The 13,249-nt window shown below is 44.4% G+C and overlaps 1 protein-coding gene across 2 annotated transcripts in view; it reads right to left on the bottom strand.

Annotated features, from left to right (window-relative positions):
- INPP1 (inositol polyphosphate-1-phosphatase) overlaps positions 1-8,410 on the bottom strand; it is a 105,324-nt gene extending 96,914 nt beyond the window's left edge. Inside the window, exon 1 of one of the 2 annotated variants that reach the window (XM_069225903.1) lies at positions 8,004-8,410. The gene's annotated coding sequence lies outside the window, so the exon portion shown is untranslated. The remainder of the gene's footprint in view (positions 1-8,003) is intronic. The other variant, XM_069225904.1, reaches the window with a different exon arrangement.
- Positions 8,411-13,249: the final 4,839 nt, after the last annotated feature.

The raw sequence follows: 13,249 nt of genomic DNA, 5'->3' as shown, positions 1-13,249 counted from the left end.
TTCCATTTAATGAGACTTCATTATTATATATTATATGCAGTTACCTGAAAGTGAAATACCAACAAAAAAGTTGCATAATATTTTGTTATTTTTTTAGACATTTCTGACCCCACTCCCAAACTCACTTACCACGCCCCCATTGTAACCAGGATCACAGCTCCCATACATTTCTTTATGCACTTCAACTGCTGGATATGCACATACAGTTTAAGACCTTCCAACAGCCGTGGTCATGACTGTTGGGTGGAAGGAATTGAGCAACAAAATAGCCATTTTAAATGCGACCGGTGAGAATGAAGACAATATAGTGAACTGCCAGAGCAAAGATGATTCATGACAGTGTCTGTACCCTTGTATTTTCTACACAAAATACAAGGGTGAAGAAAGATGTAAAAAATGTGTCATACTAGGGCAGTATTTTCTGTGACGGCAGAAGGGGGCCAGCCAACTTGAAATCAGTACAACAAGACCACAAAAGGAGGAGTCCAGCCCAAACTGCTTGGTCATGCCCCCCATGCAGAAAACAAACAACCCTCTAATACGCTTTGACCTAAGTGGCTCCTTGAGTGTGTGATATGACGGGAATGTTTCAGCACTGGGTTTATGGATTTTTTTTAACAACAAGCACTGGCAAACCCAATAATGCTGGCTGTTAAACTAGAGGCAAAAATGATTAAATGAAAGACTGATTCTGTTCTGTGTACTAAATCAGAATTACAACCTGGAAGAAGTTGCAGACATTGGGCTTTTCAACCACCCCATTTTAGCCAGGTGAAACTTGACACAGATTGGGTAGGCCAATGGCACTAGTGTTCCATTTGGGTACCAAGGAAATAGGAAAATATGCACTATCGGTGTGTGTTATTGCCTACTTCGAAGTGTTCAAACTGGAATGGTGCGTGAATTGCACATCTGGTAAGCACCAAACCCCATGCTATTGTTGTTCATGGGGTGTGCTATTTGTGCCGGAGATGGCATACAAATTGTGGCCTAATCAACATCTGTAGCAAGTTACCTAATGTCCATAGGGTGGATAAGAACCTGGGAACGGATTAAACTCATCCAAGAAATACCACTAGTGTTATTGTATTCGACTCATCACTCACACTCTGACGCAGCTCTAACTTTTTGAAGTGTGAACTTTGGATTGTGGGGGCTTACAGTTTTGTCTTCTCAATCTAGACATTTATCTACAAATTCCACCTTGCAAATGCTTTTTGCCAAAAAAGCCATGTGAGACATGACAAATAGGGTCTCATTATGAACCTGGCGGTCACTAGACTGCCAGCTTCACGTGTGGCGGTTGACCCACTGCCAATGTGGCGGTCCAAGCGCCATTTTACAACGCAGGTGGTCGGGCCGCCAAGTGACCCCCAGCTCCGCCAAGATCAGAGATCCCAGCGATCTGGTGGTAAGTGGCAGTCCTAATCTGCCAAGGCAGTGCTGCAAGCAGCGCTGCTCTGCGGATTACAACCTTGTTCTCTGCCAGCTTTTGCACTTGGCATGGGCAGTGCTGGGGCCGCCCCTGGCCAGCACCCTCGCAATGTTCATTGTCTGCTTCACAGACAGTGAACAGATTCCAGTTCCATCGGGTATTGATGGGTTCCTGACAAGTACAGCAGCTTCTCCTGCCTATGTCCTGGTACAGTGACACAAACTGTCCTGGACAAAAGGGAGGAGCCTCACACACAGTGTGTGCACAGCAGCTGCCTGTAGGGGGTTGTTGTAATGAAGATTACCAGTAAGTAATCCAGGCAGTACTTCCTCATCCTCGTCTCATTACTTACACTATTCAAGTATACCCAAGCATGCATAAATAAACAGCCTTAACAGAAATTATGCTACAACATCTTTATTAAACAGGAAACAGAAAAGAACAAGCATGATTCTGCCAAAAACCCACTACACATGTGTAGCATTCAGAACTGCTCTACCAAACTCCAGAACTCTGGGCCTGAAGTGGAGTTTGGTCAATAAACATAGACTTCAAAGCCCAAGTTGCTCCAGTACAAATATCTGAAATGGAGACACCTCTGCCATTCTGCCCATGAAGCAGTTATACCTCATGTCAACCAAGACTGAACAGAACCTGGTGGAACATGACCAGTTTTGGAATGAGAGATGGACATTACCCTCTTTATCCCCGGAGACAAAATGGAAAGAGAAGAATTGTTCCCCTTGACAAAAAGAGCATAACTTCTAAATTCAGAAGAGAATCAGAAGGAGAAGGAAGATCAGGAAGGACAATCTCCTGAGGCTTATGAAACATGGAATTTAACTTAGAAACTAGTTGATGTTGGCCTAGTCTTCATATCATACGATCCTTAAACAAACGAAGGTAGAAAGGATTATAATTCAAGTATGAAAGTTCACCTACTCCTTTAGCAGTGACAATGGCCACCAAAAAACACACCTTTGAAGATACCAATTTCTGAGAAACCACATGCAAATGCTCAAAGGTAGGAGCGTGTAATGACTCTAAAACCAAAAGGAAGTTTCAGGTAGGGGTCAGCGAAATTCGAGGACTTTGATTTTGTGAAATCATGCAAAATTACATTGCAGAATTCCAATTCACATTTGTTGCTATTTTCTTAGCTCAAAATGCACCATTGCATCCAAAAATGGATGCGAGAATGCATTTTACCTAAAAAAAATTTAAAAAAAATAGCACGGACAAATATCACTCAGCGCCTTTACATACTTTGCAGTGATTCAAACTGCAGAGTATGCAAGGACACAGAGTGGTATACATTGGTTTCTATGCTTTAGAAACCACTGCATAATTCTGCATTACGAGAGTAAAGCGGAATTACCAAAATCCCTCCGATTCTGTCAGCAGAATAGAAAATTCTGCCCATGCCTAGTTTCAGGCTGGAAAAGTATTTCTAACCTTGTGTGTCATCAAGCTGAACACTTTAAAGGGCTTAGAAACCCCAAACTCAATTTCAGAAAGAGACCCCAGGGGGAACAGAAGGTCTTGCTCACTGCCCACTGAAACCTCAAAGTAGAAGAAGACAAATATTTGTCAAACCCTCATGTAAAGACTGTAAAATAATCTGAGGAGAATAAAAGACGTATGGAGATCTCATTTCCATTTAGTAGCAGGGTGGGGTGGAGTCTTTGATTTGATTGTATTTCTTGTTAGGTTTCACCTACACAGAGCTTGCGCTTGAAAAGGGCTTAGTGTCCTGCCTGCTATTTACTAGTGGTTGGGTCCGACGTCACTTTTGTTTCCTTGCTTCCTACTGATCACTTCTCATCCTTGCCTCTGGCTTCCTCCCGACCTCCGTCTATGTCCCTGCTTTGGAGCATGGACCAAGTACAGCTTCCTGCCAGTCTCCTTCCACTGGTTGGGGGCTTGCACCGACAGTTGTTCAGTACAGTGCTATTCTAGGTCACAGACATCCCAACTTTAATTCTCCCTTGTAATTAAGATGCAGCTTTGCAGAGTCTAAGCTTGAAGGCCACACAGCGGCAAGATCCACGCAATAAATCACTTGATGTGTTATTCCTCAGGATAGTTCTCGTCCGCCCCTCTGTTTACAGCGAGATCCCGAGCACGAACACCATTAGGATTTTTATCACCACCACACCTAAGGGCCTACCCTTAAACTTTGTAGAAGCAGCCATCTGCTCTTGGTTTTACTACATTTTCTGGCATCTCGAGGTGCTATTAACAGGGCAGAATTTGACTCCTTTGTTGTGGTGGATTTAATGCAGAAGCCCTGAGCGCAGAGCACCACAAGGCAATCTGGTCTGCTTTTTGCTGAGGCAGTGGCTGCTTTGTGTGGTAGTTGTGCACAAACAGAAAGAAGGTGCATCAGCAGGGAGTTGGGATGCTTTGGGTTGTGGCTCAAGTATGTTTGAAAATTACAATAGTTTTACGAGAACAACATGCTCATGAACAACTGAAGGTTCATCCCACGTGCCTGAATCTGCTTGAGTTTTTCTTGAACTCTCGAGCCCAAAACAAGCTTCTCTTTTGTGTAGCTACTGGCTGCAGCCTGCACTCTAATCTCATGCACCCAAAATGAAAAGACAAAGCATTAGCTATTGAAGTAAAACAAAGAGAACCCGATATCTCTATAGTGACTCAATTGCAGAATGTGACACCTGAAAACCTGGGATCCAGTCTGGCTTCCTTGCTTGACTGAACTGTGTGATGCTTTGCAAGTATTTTATTTCAAAGAGCCTCATTGAAGAGCAAGCTGCTTCTGAGTGTACTTTTTTTCTGGTGAAGTGACCCTCCCGTTTTGGGGTTAGCAGGGCTTAGACTCACGCTTGTGCACTAAAAACACCCCCACCCATAAAGGAATGTGTGCATATTGTTAAGAGGCCATACCAATTGTAGATGCGAACCCTATAGATGCAGATTACTCAATACTCTGCCCTCCTGAACTCAATCATGCAGCCATTTTCCCATCTGGGTATCTGCTATTGGCAGGAGTGGCTGGTCCTCACTGTGTCCCAGGAAACTCCATAAGTACAGGAAATCGGGACTCTGCCTGACAATAATGACAAGTGCTCGAGCCTGCTCCCCGGATGCTCTCAACAAACAGTGGACTGGAGAGTTAAGTGAAAGTAAGGAATTCTGCCTGTTTTAAGTGATTCCTTGCCCTTTGGGCGCTAACTTCATGTAAATATCCCCCTCCCTTTTCACACTTCTCAAACCTGATCATTTTAGTCCATCTTAATAAATGTACTTCAGAACAGAGAGGATGTGGTTTAACAACCAGAGTTGACAACTTTGTAACTAGCTAACCGGTTTCGAGTGTTGGCGTTCGCTCAACGTCCTATGATTCTGGGCAAATCACTTTATTTATTCTGGGCACTGGAAGATAAATTTAAAAATGTACGTGTCAGTGTGTAACTGGTGCTCATCTAAGGTGCTTCACTATCTTTGGGTCGAGTTTGAGCTATAGAAACTGCAGGCATTTGAACGGTGCGGGCTATTCAGGCTCTCTATACAAAAAGCACTTGTAAAGCCAAGAGGTTTTGCCTATGTGAGATCTATTGCCTTCCCCAATGTTTTTAGATATGTTGCACAGCAGCAAGTGCTTTGCTGTGCAATATGGCTGAAAGTAAAGCAAATAGCATTATGACGTGGTCAACCATGGCCACATCATATCACTATTTTTTTTTCTTCACCTTAAGCCATGTTATACAGCAGTCCACGCTCCTGTGAAAAATATCAAAAAACATTGACAAAGCCAATAGATGTCGCATTGGCGAAACCTATTGGCTGTGCCAATGCTTGTTGTTGGAGGTGCTGGAGATGAGTGACCACAGTTAGGAATCTCCTCTCAACTACATAGTGTAAGTAATGGGACAAGGAACGATTAAGGAGGTAATTCCTTTTATAGGTCAAAGCCTACTAGACAGCAAAGCTGTCTGCTTTGCTAAATACATCTTGGGGACATTGAGAAACCTTCCCTGAGAATACATTCTATCTGTTGCTTACTATTAGCTTTGTAGCTCACTTTTTCTGGCTTTCTGTGTGCTGGCTTTATTTGCTTTAGGCTGTCCAGGTACAGGAAGTTAGACCTCTGCCTGACAATAATGACAAGTGCTCGAGCCTGCTCCCCGAATGCTCTCAACAAACAGTGGACTGGAGAGTTAAGTGAAAGTAATAAATTCTGCCAGTTTTAAGCGATTCCTTACATTTTGAGCGCTAACTTGACGTAAATATCCCCTCCCTTTTCAGGGCTGTAAATCTTGTTCTTATCTTGCCACATTTGTCAGATCCTGTCTTCAGAGGAAGCTTGGTGTTTACTTTTCTTCCTCCTACTTCAAAGTGTGAGGATTTATGTGACAATCTTGCTGGATACTGGGTGTAGGAAAGAGTTTTGTTCTAGCACACAACTACATTTAAATGAACTGTGAAAGTATTTCAGAATATATCAAAATTAGCAAAGCACAAATGAAGCACATTTTTGTTAACTCTGCAGTGTGTTGGAAACAAATACTTTAATCTGATCAAGATAAATCAATACACTAGAGGATGCCATTAACACACATTATTGTTTCTGTGCTGTGTAAATGTATTAGTAAAACTGTATGTCTGTACAAATGTAATGGTCATTTCAACTGCAAATGTGTTGTCTGTAATGGCGGTGTGCTATCACACAATGCATACTCCACTCTATGCCACTGCACTCTACGCTGCACCACTCCACTTTACTCTGTGCTGCTGCACTTTATACCAATTCACTCTACGCCTCTATACTCTACTACTCTGCACCACTCTACTCTATGCCAATGTACTTTACACCACTCCACTCTACAGAACTCAACTCTAAGCCACTCTACTCTGACATTCTGCAACACTGCACACTATGCCACTGCACTCTTCACCAGTGCATTCTACTCTACGCAACTGCAGTCTATGCCAGTCCACTGTATGCCACTTTAATCAATTCTGAACCACTGCACTCTACACCACTATACGAGATTGCTCTATGCTATTGTATTCTACGCCACTGCACTCTACCCTGCACCACTCCAGTCTATGCCACTTCACTGTACTCTGAAACAATCTACTGTATGCCACTGCACTATATGCCAGTTTACTCTCACCGCTGTAGTCTACACTACTGCTTTTTATGCCACTCTACTCTACCCCACTGCATTCTACGCCAATGCACTCTATGCCACTCTACACTGCTGCACTCTATGAAACTCTGCAGCACTGCAGTCTCTGCCACTCTACTCTGCTGTACTGCACCCCACCACACACTGTTGCATTTCACGCTATGCCACTGCACTCTATGCCACTCTACTCTGCACCACTGCACTCTATGCCACTGTATTATACGCCACTGCACCCTAAGCCACTCTGTTCTGAGCCACTGCACTATACTATGCACCATTCTAATCTATGCCGCTGCATTCTATGATGCTGCATTGTACGCCCCTGAATTCTATTCCGTTGCAGTCTACGCCACTATACTCTGCAACACTGTACGCCAATGCACACTACACCACTCTTCTCTATGCCACACAGGTGTATGCCTTCGCAGTCTTCTCTACGCCACTACACTCTACTCAATACCACTGCACTCTACATTACGTTAACGCCCCTGCACCAAGTGCCACTTTACTCTGTGCTACTGTATTCTCTACCACTGCACTCTACACAACTCTATTCTGCACCACTCTACTCTGCCCCACTGCACATTCTATGAAGCTGCATTGTACACACTGCTGAGTTCTATTCCACTGCACTCTACACCACTGTACTCTGCACCACGCTATGTCAGTGCACTCTAACACTCTGTACCACACTTCGCCATTCCACTCTATGACACTCCTCACACTTGTCCTCTATGACACTTTTAGCCAAGCTGAATAGCAGCCACGCTGGTGGACAACACGCCTAAAACACATTGGCAAAGCCAATAGCTCTTGAGTAGGCGAGACCTATTGGCTTTGCCAATGCTCGTTACAAGGTTGCCCCTGGGCTTGGTGCAGGTGCCAAAATTCACATCTCATCTCCAGATAAAGCCTGCCAAGGGATAAACTCATATTTTAGCGATTTGAGGTTAAGTATTGTAATGTAGAGTAACTACATTTATTTAGTACTTCTTACTGTGCCCGGTCTGACTCTGCCCCCTTGCTACCCTGCTTCCTAGAACCGCCTTCCCCCACCCAACCCCTTTTAACCCCACCTGGCAGGGTCCCTGCAGATATTTTCTAATTCCACCCTGCAGTGGTGGTACAAAAATAACACAGGCAGGAAGCTGGAGCCTGAGCTGTGGCCACACGCCCACTCTGAACACAGTAATTACGCTTGGGCTTTCCTGGCCGCTGGATGTTCTTCACCCTTTTGCCTCTTCCGTTCCGCGTTCTTCACAATGTTCATTCTGATTTTATTAACGCCCACGCTCCGCACGTTCATAGAAAATAGGTGCTCTGCGCCCCCTTCCCACACCCTTGCTCCCCGAATGGAGTTGTCCTCTGAATGACCTACAGGTAGCGCGTGACTATGGGCAGGGTTACTATACCTGGCTAGTAGGGGTCCCCTTTCTTTCCAGGTATGCCAGTTGCCAGGGCCGACGAGGGGTTGCCGGGACCAAGGGAGTAGCCACGGCCTCTCGCTGCCCGTGCTGTTGGCTTCTTCCGGGCGCTCCCCAGTGACCCGGCGAGGGCAGAATAAGGTTCAGGCTTGCCGCGGGACGGTGTCCTCACCTCAGCGTGCGCCCGAGGGTCTCCTGAGAGAACAAGGAAGATGTGGCAGTGCTCTCAGCCTCTTCGCCAGGGTTGAACTGCCGCTTGGTCCCTCCCCGCGACAGCCCCGCCCACACCCTCCATGACACTCAATGGAAAGGCAGCAACAACACGCTTGCTCCAGGAAACGGCTTCCCAGCAGCGGAGCTGACTCTCGTGGTGCAGAGGGTACCAAGCGAAGAACAATCCGCGTTACCAAATGGGATACTTTCCGCTATTTTATAACTATTGTTGCACAAACTAGTTTCACAACAACATCTGACACAAACCGCTTTGACTAGAAGTTTAAGCATACAAGTTATCGGACACGACCGTCAATGTGGGGAGTACATTGAGGATAGGCTAAAAAACAAGGGCAATAGGTCCATCCTTGCAACACCCTGTGTGCAAAATGAGATGTAAGTATTCAGGTTTTGCGTAATGACGGCATCACCAGAGATGATGCCACATGGCTTTTTCATAGAGGAGATATTAGTGTAGATAACATCATTAAACTCAGGAAGCAAACTTCGTAGCACAGCACATGCTTCATTATCAAGGCCGGCTTTAACGCTGGTGAAGCCAGGTGCGACAATAGTTCCCCCCCCCCCCCCCCAATCTCCCCTTCACTTCTCCATGTCTCCTCTCTCAAATACAATTCATTTATTTTAAATCATACGTAAAGGCTGGCTTTACTGCTCTACTCAGCTGTCCACTTAAAATACAGATCTGTTCTTTGGAGCAGGCATACTAACCCTCTGTGCTACTTTATGGCGAGTCAGTAAGTGCAACTAGGCAAAACTCATGCCTGTCTGTAGCAGGAATATTAATCACAAGAGTTATCTTGACATTTTTTACTGCCTGGAAGCTGGACACGCAATGAACTTTGCAGCAGGTGTTTTAAAACCGAAAGTTATTGCTCAACATGGCGCCCCCTCTCAGGTCAGTGCCCCCGTCCAGGTCAGCGCCAAGCGGGGCCGCACCAGTCGCAGCCCCTTAAAGCCGGCCCTGTGCACGAGGTAGGGAGAGCTGACGACAGTCACACACCAGTTCCTACAAGCTTTCACAAAGCCAACACGTCTGAGCGTGTCAGGCTCCTGAAAAACGACAGAATCAGAGGCTGAGCTCCCGAAAAGTCGAGAAACAGAGGCTGAAATTAGAAGGACTTTCCAAAAAGTGTTAGTCTACCAATGAAATCGGGAGGGTTGGTGAACATGTAGGGCTAGCAGGCGTAGTGCATTCGCAACGGCAAGCCGTTTACTTTGGAAAGTTAGTTTATGTAATGGCATATCTAAATAATTACAGCAGCTGGTGTGCACAAGCAATAGCGAGGCTGAAGCGAATACATTCCAATATTTTTGAAAGAAGATGGCAAGCAGTGCTCAATTTGAGCCGGGGGGGGAGCACCGACACATATTTTTGGGGACTGCCACTTAATTCTCCACATCACACATTTCCCAAGACCAACAAGGTTAACACAAACAAAACCAAAATACGAAGGAAGAGAAACAGAGAAAATCTGTCACCAAAGGAGAAAGCAGAAACTTGTAAGAGTGGCATAACGGGGTAGCGAGTGCCTGGCACTTAATTAAAGAGGCCTGCGGTGGATTCAAGACTGCGCGCCTTTGCTATTAGCACTCTGACATTTTATAGAGCCAGAAGTGGGTGCTTTGAGCACTGGCACTTATTATTTTACAAATGAAGCACTGATGGCAAGTATGGGGTATTTAAGCGTTGGCTGAACTGCTCCAAATAACAATTTATGTGGAAGGCCAAAGATTCAAGACAAAGAAGAGCTGTTAAATGTCCCTAAACGTTTACTTAATTTGCTTAATTTTCACAACTAGCTACTCATGCTTTATCTTGAAATTATGGCTTCATTTAACTTAGTTTGTAATAGTGCGCAGGTTTTTCACTTTAACCATCATCAACAGGACTTCTAAATCGATGTTGCCCAACTGTCGAACACATTTTTATTTTGACCAATGTAAGTTTGAACAAGCATTGTCATAGCACAAGGATCTAGCTTTTTTTTTTAAAGAAGCAGGCCATTTACATTTTCATGCCCTGCAAATACTGCAGTCAGCTCTTTTACTTCACAGACTGCAAAACATTAGGCCATAACTGAAGGTAATCTAGGCATAACTAGGCCCTTTTTCGCAAAACCGACACTTCTCAGGAGGACAAGACATTGGAGAGATCAAGGCAAGTTAGGTAGGATAGATTCAGTATGGTAGGATAGATAAAGATGTAGCTGAGGGGCGTGGCCAAGCAGGTAAACATTGGTAGACTTGGGTTAGGGAGTTCTGTCCCCAGTCCTGATCATGATACACCATCCCCCTAATAAGGGCATAGTCCCTCGGTGGAGAAGCCAGCACCATGCCCCATGGTCCATTCAATACCACAGAATGATCTGGGTTTGGTCCAAGTCCTCGTGACCGATGTTACAGCAGAACTCGGAGATGACAGATGCTGGATGATAGAAGCAGTGAACACACAGACCCAGAGGATGTGAATTGCAATTGGAGGGGCACCAACAAAGTTCATACAGGAAGTCATCATCCAAATGTGTTGCTCCAGTGGGATCTTTTATTCTCTTCGATATAACAGCCAACAGCCAACGCATTTCGTTCACCACCTGAGAAGTTCCTCAGGGCTGTAAAACAAACATACATAAAGTATACATAATTCTAATATACTGCATCAAAAGATATGATTCCAATACATAATAGAGCCATACAAACATGGCATCTAAATCTTTGAGCTCATCATGCTAATAGAAAACAGTATCATATTTAATCATTACACTTTTAAAAACGTGCACATGTATCTTCCCCCCATGGATTGTTGGTTACTGCTAAAAACATAAAAAGCACCATCTAAAGACATTAAAAAGGAAAAGAAAGGACTGAACCCTACTCCCTTTTCAATAATGCTGCAGTAGCAATCCAAATTATAACCGAGACCTAGGTATAAACTCCTGTGATCACTCCTCAAAGAAATATTTTAGTTCAAATATATTTCCCCTACATGCCAATATCCTATCATACATATTACTAAACAGTTCTTCACTCTAAGCATAATATTTAAAAATCATTTTTCTTTCTGTCATTAACATTTTTATGTTCCGTTAGCAATATAGGTCAAACGTGGCTTTAAAAAACATACCATCACTCTTTTTGTTTGTGCAGAAGTTTGAAGTTTCCCATTTCACCTCCTGCAAGTTCTCAACTACATATATTCCCTTGTATTATTCCTTTGGTCAAAGTATATTCATTTCTAAAAATGAATTGAAAATATGTGTACATAGTAACCACTAGCAAAATGTTGTTGCATACAATCACAATCAAGGCCAAACTCAAAAATGTTTCTACCCAGACATGTTGAAATCTTGTTCGTAGTTGAAAGCAAAAGGATAACAAAAAGCTTCTCTAGCTTGTGGTTTAATGTTAAAATGCATATCAAGCTGAATCAAAGGCCAAGAGAGAAAAGTCAATTCGACCTGGCAAGTGTACCCACTTGCCAGGCCCAAACCTTCCCTTTTACTACATGTAAGTCACACCAAGGTAGGCCCTAGATAGCCCCATGGGCAAGGTGGCGTGTATTTAAGAGGTAGGAAATGTACTGGTGTGTTTTACATGTCCTGATAGTAAAATACTGCCAAATTTGATTTTCACAATCGCAAGGCCTATTTTCCCCATAGATTAACATGGGGACTGCCTTTAAATATCTTTTAAGTGCAGTCTGCCAGTGGGGGCAGATAGAGATGTGGAGTTTGGGGTCTCTGAACTCACAATTTAAAAATACACCTTTTGGTAGAGTTGGGTTTTAGATTGTCTGCTTGAAAATGCCACTTTTATAAAGTGTGCATTTACTTGCTTAACCATTCTGTGCCTCTGCCTGCCTGTGGAATCCACGTCTTGGTCAGATTGACAGTTGGGCTGTTTGTGAATTCCCTCTAGACAGTAACACAAAGGGAGCTGAGGTGTGTTCTGAATGTCTTGATGAGTCTTCCTGGGCTACAGCGGGGAGGGAAGCGCTGACACCTGCACCTGAAAGGGCTGTGACTGTCCTCGCACAATGCAGTCTCCAACCCCCTGGAGTGTGTCTGGGGCCAGTCCTGGGAAAGGCAGGATCTTGTGAACAACAGATACTTTCCTTTAAAGTTTGCTTACTTCAAAGGCAGAAATTAGTATAAGTCGTGGACTCAAAACCCCCGATTTTTAGAACACTTCTGGATCAAGAGGAACCTCTGCCAAGGAGAAGAGCTGAATAGCTGGAGAAGGAGTACTGCCCCTTTGCTGTGTGTGCATTGCTGGCTTGGCCTCCAGTTGCTGCTTCTGCCTTAAAGAGGACAAAGACTGGACTTTGCTGTGTATTCTGCTTGTGAAGTTTCTACAAGGGCTTGGACTGACCTTGCCTACTGTAAAGAAGTCTCAGGGACATCAAAGACTTAATCTGCCAGCACCTGGGCTCTCTTGCTGGGACCCCCTGACTAACAAAGTGGTGCTACATCCAATCCCTGGGCCCCTGGGAGGAGAAGCTGGCAGAACCAGAGTGAAAATCCACGTACCAGAGCCGAGCAGCAGAAAAATCAACGCAGCGCCTGCGCCGCGGCTGAAAAATCGACACATCACTGGTGAAATGGATGCATCACGAGTCCAAATCTCCAACACCACTGCGCGGACCTGAGGGTGCTGGTCTGGAAACCAATGCATTGCTCGCCCCGTGGAGAAAGAATCAACATACAGCCTCACTTAAGGAATCAACGCATCACTTGCTTTTCCAATGCACGCTCGCCCGTGCTGCATTATTTTTCACGCATACCAGAAACATCCTATGTATGATGTGGTATCTACTAATTTGTAAAGGAGTCTTCCAGAACATGCAGAGCTGGTTCTTCTTTACATTTCAGATTTTGTCAGTACGTTGACGAGTACATGTTTAATATACACAATTATCAACCAAGATATGGGTAATGTTTATTCAGCCCTCCCCCTAAACAGTACAATATTGCTAATTTTGGACTGTGAGATCGGCCATC

This window comes from Pleurodeles waltl, chromosome 3_1, assembly GCF_031143425.1.
Source record: "Pleurodeles waltl isolate 20211129_DDA chromosome 3_1, aPleWal1.hap1.20221129, whole genome shotgun sequence".
NCBI classification, from domain to species: Eukaryota; Metazoa; Chordata; class Amphibia; order Caudata; family Salamandridae; genus Pleurodeles; species Pleurodeles waltl.
The sequence above is the reverse complement of the archived record's forward strand: the minus strand, read 5'-3'. Positions and strand labels throughout refer to the sequence as shown.